This window comes from Martes martes, assembly GCF_963455335.1.
Source record: "Martes martes genome assembly, chromosome: 8".
Classification (NCBI taxonomy): Eukaryota; Metazoa; Chordata; class Mammalia; order Carnivora; family Mustelidae; genus Martes; species Martes martes.
Genome location: NC_137895.1, coordinates 131,979,999 through 131,996,739, shown reverse-complemented (window position 1 = coordinate 131,996,739; position 16,741 = coordinate 131,979,999).

Here is a 16,741-nt window from a genome sequence, read left to right as displayed (position 1 = left end):
AATTTAAAAAGACCAGATTATCTCTTTGCTAGAAGTTCCTTCTTACCTTCGGAGGTACACTTAAGTAATTCAGACCCCTGAACACCGTCCAGTAATTCTGGGTCAACTGGAATGAAGCATCAGCTAGAGCTAATTCATCCTAGTGCCACGCTCTGGATTGGATCGGTTACTAATGTGGTTTGAACACATTTAGTCTATTTTGGTTCAGTGAGCTGGCCATCCATTCGTGACCACAAATTAGGACCCCGGGAGAAGTGAAGTAACGTATGTCCAATCATATGAATTATCTAAGACTTAGCTAGGGATGACCCTGTGCCAAACATTGTTCTAAGTCCCTTGCATATGTTAGCTCATTTAATTCCTGCAACAACTGCATGAGGTAAATTCTATTATTATCTCCCCATTGTGCAGATACGGAAATGAGAAGAGAGAGGTAAGTGATTTTCCCCGAGCCACCCCCGGTTAACTAGACCACATACAGACCCGGTCCCTGTCTCATCTTCTCCACTGGGAATGGCCAGCCATGATCATTAATTAACTGGACAATTAGCAGAGCTGATTTGCCAGTGGCTGAATGGGTGCTGCCACCATGAGGAGGATCAGTGAGACAGTCAGGCACAGAGGAGAGGGAAGCAGAATGGAGCCCGGGTCCAGGCCCCCACTCCAGGAGCAAGCCGTAGAGCCGCCGGGCCTCCATCCGCCTTCCTCCCTGCAGTGTGTGGCCTGGTGGGCAACGTGCCAGGTCCAGGAGCAGAGCAGGCCTCACGTGCAGACAGCAGAGCGTGAGCGGAGGCACGGGGCCCAGGCTCAGAGTCCAAGGGCCAAAGTGAAAGGAAAAGCCAGGTCGGCTGTCTGGCTGGGTCATCTCCCAAGAAGATTTGATGGGACAGAGGAATGCAGGTTTGAGTCAGCCAGCTGGAAATGAGGACTCCAGGGGAGAGGTGGAAACTGGGAGAGATGGGGACAGACACAGGGCAGTTCTAGAACCCACCAGACAGAGCCGCTTCTCCTGGGAAACCTGCAGGCTGCTGAGTCTCTGGGGCAAAAACGGGGGCATGTTCTACTCCTCCTCTCATTCCTGGCTTGGCAGGGCATGGTACCGAAGCGAGGATATGTTCTCATTACTAGTATGTTCTAGGAGGACATGACCAGAACAGGAATCCCAGCACACTACACACACACACACACACACACACACACTGGGGTTCACAGAAGCATGGTTGTACAGGAAGAAAACCTTTGAAGCCACATAAATCCAGGCTCAGACTTCAGCTCTGTTGTGACCTTGGACAAATTAGTAACTTTCCTGTAAGCCTCAGTTTCCTGTCTATAAAATGGGGATAACAACAAAACACATACTTCACTGGGCTAATACACTCGTTAAATGCTGGGACAGGTGCAGGGCGGTTCACACGTACTCACTGGGCAACAGCTGAGCCCTCTTCCTGCTGTTATGATCAGTGTCCACAGCAGTTACTGACCGGAAGTGGCCAGGAGGGGACAGGACAAAGCTGTCACTCTATTTGTGGAGCTCTATTTTCTCCTGTTACTTCCAACTTTGTGGGCGTAAGCCCTTCCAAAGGATCACCCCTTATCCCTTCCCCCTCAGAACCCAAGCTGGTAGCAGGTGCTCACAGAATCGCAGTGTGGCCAGGGCAGGAGGAAGCCATGGTCAGCTTTCCTGCCATCTCTCATCTCAGGTCCCACCTCAGCCGAGGAGCCACAGTGGGTCCCTTGGCCCAAATGGTCTTAAGAAAGCCATGCCATCTTTGATTTCTAAGATGATTTTCTTAACCCCAGCGGGCTGATGAAGAGTCAAGCTCCAAGAGGCAAGGATGTCGGACCACAGCTGTCTCCCCGCCCCAGCTGGCCCCAGGAATGCCCCATGCACCACTGGATGATGGTCCAGTCTCGGAGCAAGGCAGGACATAAGCTTCCAGCTTTTAAACCATGAGGTCCAGATCTGTGTTTCTGTGTTTGGACAAAGCTCTCATTGTCTTGAATAGGTGTCCTGCCTCCACGTGAATGCCAGGATGTGATTGGCACATTCCCCGCCCCCCCACTGACACCTGGAACCTTCGTGGAAAACCTGCCTTACCCCGGATGCAGTAGCCTCCTACCGGAAGGGCTTTCCACCCATCCAGGAACAGCGCCGGTTCCTGGGAGGCCTGGGCGCTGGGCCCACGGCTCACACCACCCCCTGCCCAACCAGGCATGAATGACTTCAGGATACAGCCATTAACAAAGGAAAATATGAAAGGAGCCTGATTTTCCCAGATGCCTCAGAGGGGAAAGGAAGCTGGAGTCGGTGAATCATACAATGGCATCAAAACAATTCAAGGAACTGTCCAAAGGAAGTGACCAGAATAGCCTGGCAGATCTGTGCAGGCTGGGAGAGCAGGGACAATGGAAGCCAGTGTCTCGGCACCACAAGGAGAGGGCCATTCGAGCAAGGAAGGAGTATGTCCCCACAGTTGGGGAGACTGCCCCTTAGGAACAGTTACTGAAATGAAGTCTGCTGACTCGTGGGTGCGGGGGGGAAATGTGGGCAGAGGAGGACAGGGGTGGGGCTCTGGTGCCAGATAGAGGCCTGCCGCCCAAGCACTGTGCCCATCTCTCCGCACCCAGTGCTCCATGGTGACACGGGTGACTCGAGGTGGGCCATCATGGGACCAGTCACCACCCCAGAAATCGGCAAGCGTCACAAACTCTGGGTTGTCTCCTCCTCGAGACAAGGTTCTAACATGTACCAGCAAGCTGCTACGTGGAGAGGCCAGTAAGTGAGCCAGCTGGGCAAGTAAGGGACCTCCAGTGGGTTTCAGCTCGATGCCAACACAGGGAAAGAGGAGCCTGTGGCCCAGGCTGTGTGGCCCCCTGAGGGGCCGGGGGGACTGTGTTTGCAGAGAAGTTCGAATATAGATGCTAACTAACTCCTGAGGTCTTTTCCCTCTCTCTCTGCTCTACCAGAGTCAATTCTGAAAATCTCTCTCAAGGAGAAGGAGGTTTAAAATTTTCAAGACCCAGCTAACTAAACATGGAGCCCAGGAGAGGATAAACAGTCATCTGCTCTCGTACTCATTATCCATGGCTTCAAAGGACTCCGATGTGTTTACAAAGAGAACACGAGAGTTCCCTACGTTTATTTTAAAGTATGGACTTTAATAAACATTCTTAAAAAAAAAAACAAATAACACACAGGGGGAAACAACGTTCTTTCTTTGTTTTATGCATCAGTCAAAACATAACACTCCCCTTGGCTTTGGCTTAAATGAGTTTGGTTTCTTTGCGAAAGTTCACCGTTTATAAAATACATACACTTTATTGACTTTGATCTCCCCACTGGCTCGGCTTGAGGTTGGTTCAAAGTTCTATAGAGTTAAACACAACCACATGTCAGGGGACAGCTCACAGGGACCCCTTGTCCACGTCAGCAAAGGCAGCATTGGGACTGGAAACGATTGAGGGGTGGGCGAGGCCAAGACCTAGGGTGTGCACTCCACCCCAAGGAGACCTCAGCCAAGTGCTCTCTCCTCCTGGCTTGCCCCTGCTCAGCCACAACTGTGCCTCAAGAGGCAGCCCGGCAGACTTGGCACGGGGCGGGGCACACTGCCTCTCGGAGGCTGGGGGGTGCCCGCCAAGCCAGCTCACATCAGTGCGAGTCCTTCTAATCTTTCCTGACATGGGATGCTTTGATGGAAATGCAAATGTTGGAAGATTAAGAAAAGAAAAGGGGAAAAACACACACCCTTTAGTTACAAGAAGTAAAAAATATAGGCATTTTAAATCTGTGTGTTTATGGGTAGGTCAATAAGTAGGTTGGTAGATGATCGAGACAGATAGATAAGACAGACAGAAGTAAATTCATAGCTAACTCTGATTCCATTCTTCCTGCAAGGAAATTGTTTCCTACATCCTCATTGGCAGCTGCTTGGGCTGTCTCCCTGCAGCCAGCATCCCCCTCTTCCACGCTGACAGAGCCCTGGTTAAATTCCAGCGTCCACCTCTCCTCCTTAGGACTCAGGATTAAACCTGATCGCACTGACCCAGTCAGAGTGACATCCCTCCCCTTCCTGGGGACTGGATTACTGTTTGGTAGGAGAGCAGTTCTAGTTCATGAGGTATGATGGACGGTTAGCTTGGATACCACTCCAAAGGCTTTTCTTTGGGAAATAGACATAAGTAAAGAACACTCCCGTCTCGACCCCAGGGTGTCTGAAGTTGCTGTCGCTGTCATAAAACCATGAGGGCAGCTAACTAAAAATGGCAGAGCAGGAAGATGAAGAGAACTTAGGTCCCTGATGACATGGTTAAACCACTGAATTAATCAACTGCTTAACTGACCTAATTCTGGACATCCTGTAAGAAAAGAAATAAACCCTAATGTTCATAGCAGCAATGGCCACCATCGCCAAACTGTGGAAAGAGCCAAGATGCCCTTCAACAGATGAATGGATAAAGAAGATATGTCCATATATACTATGGAGTATTATGCCTCCATCAGAAAGGATGAATACCCAACTTTTGTATCAACATGGACAGGACTGGAGGAGATTGTGCTGAGTGAAATAAGTCATGCAGAGAGAATCAATTATCATATGGTTTTACTTATTTGTGGAGCATAAGGAATAACATGGAGGACATCAGGAGAAGGAAAGGATAAGTGAATTGGGGGAAATCAGTGGGGGAGATGAACCACGAGAGACTGTGAACTCCTGAGGAACAAACTGAGGGTTTTAGAAGGTAGGGGGGTGGGGGGTTGGGTGAGCCTGGTGGTGGGTATTAAGGAGGGCACGTATTGCCTGGAGCACTGGGTGTAGTACATAAACAATGAAGCTTGGAACACTGCATCAAAAACTAATGATGTATTTTTATGGTGACTAACATAACATGATAAAAAAAAAGAGGAAAAAAATAAAAGTACTTTATAATAAAAAAAGAAATAAACCCCCTTATTATTTAAGTAATTATTTTGATAATAATAAATTAAAGTAGAATTCACATACCATAGAATCAACCAACTGAAAGTGCACCATTAACGGTTTTTAATCTATTCAAAGAATTGCATAACCATCGCCATAAATCATTCTTAGTACATTTTCACCATCTGCAAAGGAAACCACATATACCTTTTAGTTCTCACTTCCTTAATCCTCCCATTCCCTGCAGCCCTACGCAACCATTAGTTTGTCTTTCTGAAATTGCCTATTGTGAACATTTCAGAATGAATGGACTCATGCAATAAGTTGTTCTTTTGTGCCTGGCATAATGTTTTTGGTCTCCATCCATATCACAACAGATACAAAAGAACTTCATTCCTTCTTACAGCTGAATAATATTCCAGCATATGGATACACCACCACTCCTCATTTGATGAACACGTTGGTCATTTCTACCTTTTGACTACTATGGATAGTGCTGCTGCAAATGTTCATGTAGAAGGCTTCATGTGGTCATATTTTTTTTTTCATTTCTCTTGCATATATATCTAGGGATGCAATGCTAGGTTACTTGAGTAATTGTAAGTTGGCTTGTCTGTTATTTGCAGCGGAACCATCCTAAATGATCTATTTTAAGGTAAATAACACAAAGAGAGAGCCCTTGGTTTCTACATGCGCTCAGGTTGCCAGTCCTTGGCCATTCTCTCTCCCTGTCGTTACCAGGAAGAGAATACCAAGTTCCAGAGTGCTGAAATATTTTGCATCTGATTTATCTTCCTGAAAAGTCATTTATTTTGTCTGATTTTTGCATATCATCCACTCCAAGGCTCCAAAATTTCAGATAACTACCATGGGACCCACTCATTCTCTTGATCAGGGTGGACTAGTGTAGCCTTTCCAAGGTAACCTGTCAGGTCATGTTACCCTCACACTTTTCTGGGTTCCTTTGTGTATAAAAAAAAACTTTGGCAGCTTCAAGGGTGTTTTTAAAGTACCAATGATTCTTTGCACCATTCTCCAGAAGCTTTCACATGTTAGTTACATTTAAAAGAAGAAAGTACAGATATCGAGGGAGGGGGCATTGGGATTCTGGAGTTTCAGGATGAAGGGACAGGACCAAAGAAAAAGGAGAGAAGAGGCAAAGGCGAGCTTTGTCATTTTAGAATTCCGCTGAAAGCCCTCTGACCTCACTCAAGAATTCTTCATGAAAATCATCTTGCTTGCAATCCTTGCTAATTAATTAGGATATATTAAATAGGTGGATGGATGGGTAGACAGAGAGAGAGATAGCCATGACTGTTCTGGTAGGGTGGAGAGTGGTAAGAGTGAAGTCCAGTTAGGAAAGCAGAAATCATACACCATATATCAATTACCACATAGCCCAACAGAGAGGATTTAGTAATACAGGGAATTGGTTACAAAGGTGTTGGAAGGCTGAAAGATCAAAATGGAGATGCTAGAATAACCTAGAAACTGGCAACTGCAGAAGGAGTCTGGGGGAATAAAATGGAAGAGGTGATGTTATCAAACTATGGGCTGGAGTGAGGGGCCTTGTGGGACTGCTGCACAACCTCTGGAGGGAAGTCCCACCCTGCTGATATCCAGACACGTGGAGTCTACCGGAGGTCCCTTCCTCCTCCTCTTCCACCTTCCAAATCCGCTCTAGGACTTACCATTGACAGACCTAATAGGAAGATGGCCAGGGAGACTGAGAAATGCAGTTTGCAGGGCTTCAGCCCCAAAGTCACAGAGCAGAATACAAAAGAATGGTCTCAGGCTAACAGACAAGAGGTAATTAAGTAGTGCTCTGGCCAGCAACATCCATACACAACCTTCCACCCTTGCCTGAGATCTCATTCAATAAGAACTTGCTTCTGCCCTATAAGATGCATCAGTCTTTCTTACAAATGAAGACACTCTAACTGTCTCCCCCAAAAGGTGAAACACACGGTCCCAAATATCCTCTACCCACCTCAGATTCTGGTGAGTTCCTTTTCTACTTCAGTCACAATAGCACCTGCCCTTCCATAACCTAGAGGTGAGATTAGAAAGCCAACCATCCACAGCAAGACTTATATAAAATGATGCAACCACAAGGAAAGGGGACAATGCACAGCTGCGACAGTCTTCATTTCTGTATGAGACACACGACCATTGTTGGTTTCTAGAACTTCCCACTTCCATTTCTCATTCTACAGGCCATTTCCTCACCCTGTAGGTGAGCCCCTCAGTTGGCTAGCATTCTCTACTTTGTTTCTTTCACTTTTGTATCTAAGGGACTAATTTTCTGTAGTCCTACTGTTAGGTTACTAGCATTTTCCACCAGCGATTGTTATAGAACTTAATGGGACCAAGAGCTGCCCCCAGAGAATTCGTTAGGCTCCAGACATAGTCCTTCCCGTGCCTGGAGTGTAGCAGCAACCTTTTGTGCTTGGTAAACAGGATCAATTGTCCCAGCCAGTAGCCTATTAGTTCAGTGGCATGAAAGCACAAAATGTCCAAGTGAAAGTCTCAACTTTCAATTCGATGGCATCATCGTGTCCCCAGTGGAAGCACGCAACTGTCGTTAACTTAGAATTCTAAACCCAAAGTTGCTGACATGGGAAGGAACATTTCTCCAGTGGGTTTGCTAGTGATAGGAGCCAAGTCTCTTTTCATCCAGATAAGGGTTTCTAGACACTTATACTCTGGTTATGGGGGAAATAGCACCATATATCAATTACCACACACTGTAGAACTGTGTTCCCACATCTCAGGTGTTGTTTCTCAACTTGCACTGTACCTGCCTTGCCTGAGGGCCCTTCCGATGTTCTGTGAAGCCAGATGCATCTGGGTAATGGGATATATATTAAGACCAGTGAATTTCATAGGCATAAGCCCATTGCTGTATGTCTTTTGCTACAAATGAGTTCTTTGGCCAGAAGCAAAGTTGTGAGGGGCACCATGACAGATAACATTCCGTAAGTCCATGGATGAAGATGTTGCAGAAGTATTACAGGCGAAAGACAAACCCTCATCTAGAGCAAGGGCTTATTCCAGTTGTACGAATTGTTTCTCTGTCCTTAAGAGAGTAGAAGGGGTCCAACATAATCACTGTGCCTGCAGATGGCCCCCAGGAATGACGTCATATCAGGGACTCAGTACCTGCTTCTGCTATCAGCAGTAGCAACAGCCAGATGAATGCAGGTGAGGAAAAGTCCATGTTGTGAAAAGATGTGGGGCTTCCAACCCTGCCAACATGGCCGCTTTAAACATGGACCCATTGACTAAGCGCCATTGCGGTTGAGGGGAAAAGCTGACCAACAGCCACAGCGTGGGTCATCTTATTCACCTGCTTCTTGGGACCCTCTTGCAAATGCCACTCAGTTGTATTCACACAGGACGGAAACAGCCTCCCACTTGGTGCTCATCCTAAGATGTCCGCCACCACACCTCTTCTCATTTCTAGGGGGTTCGGCACTCAAGAGCATGTCCGGGTATCATCTCCAAAGTGAGAGGTAAGAGTTGCACTTTGTACCTCCTATAGGGAGAAATACCTTCAGATTCTGGAGCCGGTATATACCCTACATACTGTGTGTGATTCCACCAAGAAACAGAGCTGAAAAGTTGAAAGACCCGACCTTGTCCTTTCCTTTCCGTAAAATTATCCAGTGTCGTCAGAAGCAGCCACCTGGCTTCTCAGAACCTTGCCTTCAATGGCCACTTTGCTGCAAGCAACCACAGGTAATATCACTTAATCATGATGCCACTGTGCATGCGTGAATTGCCAACACCCAGTGTTTCATTGGCAAAGGGCTCAGCATTGCTTTCAGGGCCAAAGACAGGGACAAATCAACTGCAGATTCCCATTTTGAGGTTCTGTTTCCTGGGACTCCCTCCTTCTGGGACCCTAAATGCAATATCAGTCAGGTTCTAGTCAGGAAAAGAGAAAGCATGTTAGGTATTTCAATGAGCTGAAACTGTAAAATGGACATTGGAAGGCTGAAAGAAAAACACAGCAGGAACTACCTTGCAGGGCTGAGGTATTGTTACCAGGTACAGGAATAGGTATTGTTACCGGGGCCCAGGGGTTGGAGGAGGGCCTCACCCAAACCTCTAGGGAGGGAGGCGTTTCTACCTAGCCAATACCCCAGCATCTGAAGACAGCATACCAGGCTCTGGAGAGGAGATCTTGAGGGGAGAGCCTTGCCCTGCTGGTGCCTTGACCTCTGAGTAGGACGTTGAGGCTGACCACCAGATTTGGAGGTGGGTTTCTGTCTGGGGGTGCTTATAGCCACAGTTTGGATCTCTGGATGGAGGCATAATTCAGTGGGAATTCAGATCACTGGTGCAGCTGGCGGCGTGCAGATGCTCAAATACTCCCTGAGGGCTGGTGCAAGGCGTGAGAGAGGACAGCCGGGCTGGCAATCTGGCTGCTGCTCACATCCCTGGACAGGCAGAGCGTGAGCATGGTGGGTGCCAGCCGCAGTCAAGAAGTGGACAGGTTCAGCCTTCTTTCTGCTGCTGCAACAGCACAGTGATCGGAACCGGAAACCAGGAGGGAGCCCGTTTCACCCTCCTCCCAACTGTCAGTCTCCCCCAAATGCCCAAGGTGGCAGAACTCACAAGAAGCCTCCATACTGTTTTCCACGGTGGCTGCACCAATTTACATTCCCACCAAAGCTCCCCCCTTTTCCCATATCTTCACCAGCACTTCTTATTTTTTGTCTTTTTTTGGTAGCAACCATTCTAACAGGTGTGAGGTGACAGATCACTGTGGTTTTGATTTGTATTTCCCGGTGACTAGTGATGTTCAGCATCTTGTCATGTGTCTGTCGGCCATCTGTATGTTTTCTTTGGAAAAATGTCTTTTCAGATCCTCTGTCCATTTTTTTCTTTTTGAGGGAGAGGGAGAGTCCACAAGTTGGGACGGGAAGGGAGAGGGAGAGATAGAGTATCCTAAGCAGCCTACGCACCCAGCGGGGTGCAGCGCTGGATCCCAGGACCCTGAGACCATGACCTGAGCCAAAATCAAGAGTCAGACACTTGATGGACTGAGCCACGCAGGCGCCCCCCTCTGTCCATTTTTTAAATTGGATTGTTTAGGGGTTTTGTTACTGAGTTGTAGGAGTTCCTTATGTATTTTGGATATTAGTCCCCTATCAGATATATGATGTGGAAATATTTTCTCCCATTTGGTGAGTTGCTCCTCTTGGGATTGACATTGTTCTGGAGCCTAAGCATATACTGCCTTGTTCGGTGACCATAAGATTAGAAGTGACAGGCATGCTTTGCTGCCTTCATATATGCTGAGGACGGGAATGGTGGTGGTATGCCAGGTAACCACTGAGTTAGCTTTTTTTTTAAGGCCAAAATGACTGAGTAACCTGCCCTAATCTTCATTGGATAGGGAAAAAAAAAAAAGACATGATAACATGCTCATTTAAACAAGTGGCCCCTAACCATAGGTGGAGATGGCTTTATGAAGTTCAAAGTAGGTTTCATAATTCTCCAGTATAACAAAGAAAAGTGACTTGTGCCTGTCTCTGGAGACTTGGCCTTGTTTGGTGGTTGAGAGGCAGGCTCTGGTGTAAGACTTGCAAGTTCAAAACCTGGCCCCACCACTTAACAAGCGTGAGCAGCCTCACGTTCTCCAAGTGAGTTTTCCTCACGGTAAGTGACGAAAAGGTACTTCTGCCTTCACCACATAATTCTTGCTAGTATCAAGTGAGATAATACATATAAAGAGACTGAAACAGTGCCCAGTACTTAGTAAGCCCTATGTTATCATCATCCAGAGAAATGACTATTTAAGAGCAATTTCTAATAATTAGATTATTGGCAGTTTTTATGTAGTTGGAAAAGACTGGAAATCCCAAGGTCTAAATATATTTCTTAGGCAAATCCAAACTCCTTTATCTCATTGTCCATCCATTCCCTTTCTCCATGCTCCTTGGAGCTACTGTGGTTCACTTTCAAGGAAAATATCAGGGTCGGATAAAAGGAACCACAGAAAGTTCAAGTATTTGTGTTGGAACCATTAGCATTTTGTGAAAGCTTTTCCTTTGGTTGAGTGTGTGTGTGTGTGTGTGTGTGTGTGTGTGTGTGTGTGTGTGTGTTAGGGGTTGATTATGTCACAGTGCTTTTGCAGAGCAATGTGAGGCTATCTAGGGGACAAACAGAAACATGGCCCCCTTTCCTGGTTATGTGACTTTGATTTTAACATCAAATCTGCGCTCCCAGCTTTGGCACTCACAATTAGTAGAACAGGACCTGCCCACCTTCTGCTCAAAAAATAGACTAAACATGCATGGAACGTCTGGAAAGTAGGAATAGATACCTTCACCAGCATCAGGGCTTGAATTAAGAGTCTCCTTCATAAAAAAAAAAAAAAAAAAAAAGAGTCTCCTTCCTTTTTTCCTGCTATCAGACTAGATATCAGACCAAGAGAAGCAGGGCAATTGGAAGAGGTTGTCCTGCTCTTGAAGCCACACCATGAAGTATGGACAAGATAGGTAAATATGTCAGTGTTGACAAACAAGGGGTTAGCAACTCTCTGAAGGCCGTCAGGCTGCACCTGCTCTCATTTCCATCCCTCTTGATCTCTTGACCCCTTGGCTCCAAGAGTTCTCTGCTCTTGTTCCTTTGCACAGTTGATCTCTCTCTGGTGGCTCTGCCCCCTTCTGTGGGGGCAGATGTGCTCAGATCTCCCCATCCTCAACAAAGCCTTTCTTAAATTGGCTTCTGCCTGCAGTGCCTGGCCGTTCTTGTCCTTCATTTGCTTCCACAATTCTCGCAGGCTGTTGTGGATTTTCCCCCATGCCCACTTTGCTCTGCTTGTTGCCATTTGCTTTCCTTTCTTGACCCTTAATAATCAGTTAAGAATGGCCCCCAATGGCCAAACTCACCACACACTTCTGCACCCAGTCTCTTCAGCAGCATGGTAACCTCCTATCTCTCTTGGTTTCTGCATCTGTGCATTGTCCTGGTTTCCTGCAGGATGTGGGGGTTGTTTGTTTTCATTTTTGTTTATTGGTGCAACTAGTCTCCTCCTATTAGAACTACATAAAATGTAAACAACATTTTCTAAATTATCTGTCTGATCTACTTCTCTTGCTGCACTCATTTATCCCTTGGTGATGTCACCCTCTTTCATGACTCCAAATCTGGGTCAGATCAGTTAAGAGTGATCTCTAATTCCCAGATCTACCTGGAACTCATCTCCTGAGATCGAGGAGTCTGTTTCCAACGGCCCACTTAGATGTTGTGTTTGGGTTGTCAAGTTCTATACTTCTTAAAATGATCCAGGTCCTGGGTCATTTCACTTTCAACCCTTAATCAGTTGCCAGGAATAATCAATAATTTCATCATAGTGCCTCCTGCCCTTTCTAATAGCACTGCCTTGGTCAGGCCCTTATCTGGCTCGGACCATTTCAGCAATACCTTTATGGGTCTCTTTCCTTCCAATATCTCTGTCCTCCTTTCCTACACAACACTTCTTGATTGATCTTCTCTTACTGTCTTACACTGGTCTCATACACCTGCTCATAAGCCTCATTATCAACTAAATCAAGGTTAGTTGCCTTAAGGAAACAGTCAACAAAATGAAAAGGCAACCTACAGAATGTGAGACAGTATTTGCAAACCATGTATCTGATAAAGGATTAATACCTAAAATATATAAAGAACTCCTACAATAGTAAAAACACAACAATTTTAAAAATGGGCAAAGGAACTGATGGGACATTTCTCAAAAGAAGACACAAATGGCCAACAGGTACATGAAAAGGTACTCAATATCACTAATCATCAGAGAAATGCAAATCAAAACCACAATGAGTTATCCACTCACACCCATTAGGATAGCTATTATAAAAAAAAAAAACCACAAAAGATAACAAATTTTGGCAGTGATGCGTAGTACCACTTATATGTGGAATCTATAAAAGTGGAATTTTAGGAAACGAGAGAGTAGAATGGTGATTGCCAGGTAACTGGGAGATGGGGGAATTGGGGTGTTGGTGGTCAAAGGGTACAAACATTCAGTTATAAAATGAAGAAGTTCTAGGCGCCTGGGTGGCTCAGTGGGTTAAAGCCTCTGCCTTCAGCTCAGGTCATGGACCCGGGGTCCTGGGATTGAGCCCCACATCGGGCTCTCTGCTCAGCAGGGGGCCTGCTTCCCTTCCTATCTCTTTGCCTGCCTCTCTGCCTACTTGTGATCTCTGTCTGTCAAATAAATAAATAAAATCTCTAAAAAAAAATGAAGAAGTTCTAGAGATCTAATGTCCAGCATTGCATTAACAATAATATAATGCATTAACTAGTCAACTGTACATAACACATATTTATATAAAATATACAGAATTACATAAGCTATAATTATATTACATGAACTATAAAGTAGTTAGTATCCTTGAAATTTGCTAAGAAATTAGATGTTAAGTATTTTGGTCACACACATACAAAAATGGTAAACTATATGAGGAGATAAATGTTAATTAGCTTGATTGTAGTAATCATTACACAAGTTATACTATATCAAAACACCCAAATATACACCTTAAATATATACCCTTTTTTGTCAGTCATTCCTCAATAAAGCTGGCCAAAAAAGTAGTTAAACTCAAGCAAGTCTCTTTAAGTTACTGACTTTACCAAACATAAAGTCATACATAAAGTAACACACAATCTGAAGCCTACTAGGATGTAAAATCATGACTGTTGAAATTCTGTCTGTCATGTTCATCACTATCCAACCTCAGCATCTAAAACAGTGCATGACTCATGAGAGATACTCCATAACTTTGAAACTTTGTTTCATTGCCTTTGATTTTGGTATCAAATCCAAAAAATCATTGCAAAGGCCAATGTCAAAGAGTTTATTCCCTATATTTTCTTCTAGGCGTTTTACAGTTTCAGATCTTAACATTTAAATTTTTAATCTACTTTGTGTTGATTTTTGTGGACAATTTAAAATAAGGGTCCAATTTCATTCTATTATATGTGGATATCCAGTTTTCCAAACAACATTTATTGGAGAGATTATCTTTTCCCCATTGTGTATTCTTGGCACTCTTCTTGAAGATCAGCTAACACTACATATCTGAGTTTATTTCTGGTCTCTATTCTCTCTCATTGGACTATGTGTCTATTTTAATGCCAGCTCCAGACTGATTGGATTATTATAGCCTTATAATATAGTTTGAAATCAAGAAGTGTGATGCCTACAGCTTTATTCTTCTTTCTCTAGATTGTTGTTTCTCTAGATTGTTCTGGTTATTTGGACTCTTTTGTAGTTCCATACAAATTTTAGGATAAGTTTTTCCATTTCTCTGAAAAATTCCATTAGAATTTTGATAAGAATTGCATTGAATCTTTATTTTTTTTTTTAAAGATTTTATTTATTTATTTGTCAGAGAGAGATAGGGAGAGAGAACTAGCGAGCACAGGAAGACAGAGTGGCAGGCAGAGGCAGAGGGAGAAGCAGGCTCCCCGCAGAGCAAGGAGCCTGACATGGGACTCGATCCCAGGATGCTGGGATCATGACCTGAGCCGAAGGCAGCCGCCTAACCAACTGAGCCACCCAGGTGTCCCGCATTGAATCTTTAAATAATTTTTGGCAATAAGGACACTTTAGCAATATTAATTATTCCAATCATGAACACTAGATATCTTTCCACTTATTTGTGTTTTCAATTTCTTTCATCATTATTTTACAGTTTTAATTGTACAGATCATTCACATCCTTGGTTAAAATTATTCATAAGTATTTTATCATCTTTGACGTTATTATAAATGAGATTTCTTTTTCTTTTGCAGACAGTTGTTCATGTATAGAAACACAACTGATTTTTATGTGCTGATTTTGTATCCTGAAACTTTAATAAATTTGTTCATTAGTTCTAATAGGTTTTCGGTTGAGTCTAGGATTTTCTACATAAAAGATCGTATCTGAAAACAGAAAATTTTACTTCTTTTCAGATTTGGATGCTTTTTTTTTTTCCTTGCCTAATTGTTCCAGCTAGGACTTCCAATACTATGTTGAATAGGAATGATGAGAGCAGGCATCCTTGCCTTGTTCTTGATCTAAGAGAAAAAGTTTTCTGCTTTTCACTGTTGAGTGTGATGTTAGCTATGGGCTTGTCAGAGATGGCCTTTATTATGTTGAGGTAAATTCCCTCTATACCTAATTTGTTGAGATCAAGGATTTGCTTTTATTATGAAAAGATGTTTTGTCAAATGCTTTTTTAAACATCTACTGTAAATGATCATATGCTTTTCATCTTTCATTTTTTAAAATGTGATATATCACATTTACTAATCTGCATATGTTGAAACATCCTTGCATCTCAAGGATAAATTCCATTTGATCATGGTGTATGATCATTTTCATGTATTGTCAAATTTCTTTCGTTAGTATTTTGTTAAAGATTTTTGCATCTATACCCATTAGGGATATTCATCTGTTATTTTCTCTTCTTGCAGTGTCCTTGTCTGGCTGTGGTATCAGAGTAATGCTGTACTCTGATGAGTTTAGATTAAAAATGAGTTTGGAAGTGTGTCCCTTCCTCTTCCATTCTTTGAAAGAGTTTGGGAAGAATTGGTATTAATCCTTCTATAAATGTTTGGTAGAGTTCACCAATAAAACCATTTGGTCCTGGGTCTTTATTTGTTTGGAGGTTTTTGATTAGAGACTCAATCTCCTTATTCTTTATTGTGCTTTTCAGATTTTCTATTTCTTCATGATTCACTATTGTGAAGTTGTATGTTTCTATGACTTATCCATTTCTTCTAGGTTATCCAATTTGTTAGTGTATAGTAGTCTCTTATAATCTTCTGTATTTCTGTGGTATTAGTTGTATTTATTACATCCATTCCCATTTTCAAGTTCTACGGTATTAGAGTCCATTTTTGCTACATAGCAAATAGCCATAAAATCTAGTATCCTAAAACAATGAGTATTTTTCACTCACATGTATGTTGGTAGGCTGGGGCAGATATCCTTCAGGCTGAGGATTAGTCAAGTTTGATCCACATGTTTTATTCTTTTTGAGGGACTATAACAACTTGGAACATGTTACTTTTATGGCAAAGATCAGAAATTCCTAGAGGAGTAAGTGGAAGCATGTGATATATCTAAGATCTAGGCTCAGAACTAGTTCTTCTGCTCTTATTCCACTGACCACTAATCACAAGTCAATCTCAATGTTAGTGGCAGGTCAGCTACCCCTCCCATGTTTCAAATTTTTGCTTTGAATAATCATATGGGTTTTTATAAATTAAGAGGAAAAACTGGCCTTATGTTCACATATTTACCATTTCTAGTCCTCTTCACTGTTTTATGAGGATCCAGATTTTCAACTGTTATCCTGATGACACCTCTTTAGCATGTACCATAGCCCAGTTCTGCTGACAACAAATTTTCTCTCTCTCTCTCCTTTTTTGTTTTGTTTTATATGTCTTTATTTTGCCTTCATTATTGAAGGATATTTGAGCTTGATATAGAATTCCATGTTATTTTTTCCTCTTTCAGGAAGTACGTAAAGATGTCATATCACCTCTTCCTGGCCTCCATTTTTTCTAACTGGTTCTACTATCCTTCATTATATGACTAGGAATCCTCTTCCCTAAACCTGCTTTGTTTAGAGATTGATTCTTGAGTTTTCTCCCAGGAGAAATTGTCCTTAACACCTGTTATACGGGAATATACTGGAAGCGGGAGGGCATGACTGACCCAATGGTTCTGTAGGCAAAAGAGCCGATAGTAACTTTGTTTCAGAAGATAGGATTATATATCCAGAAAATTAAAGAGATCTTTGTATTAG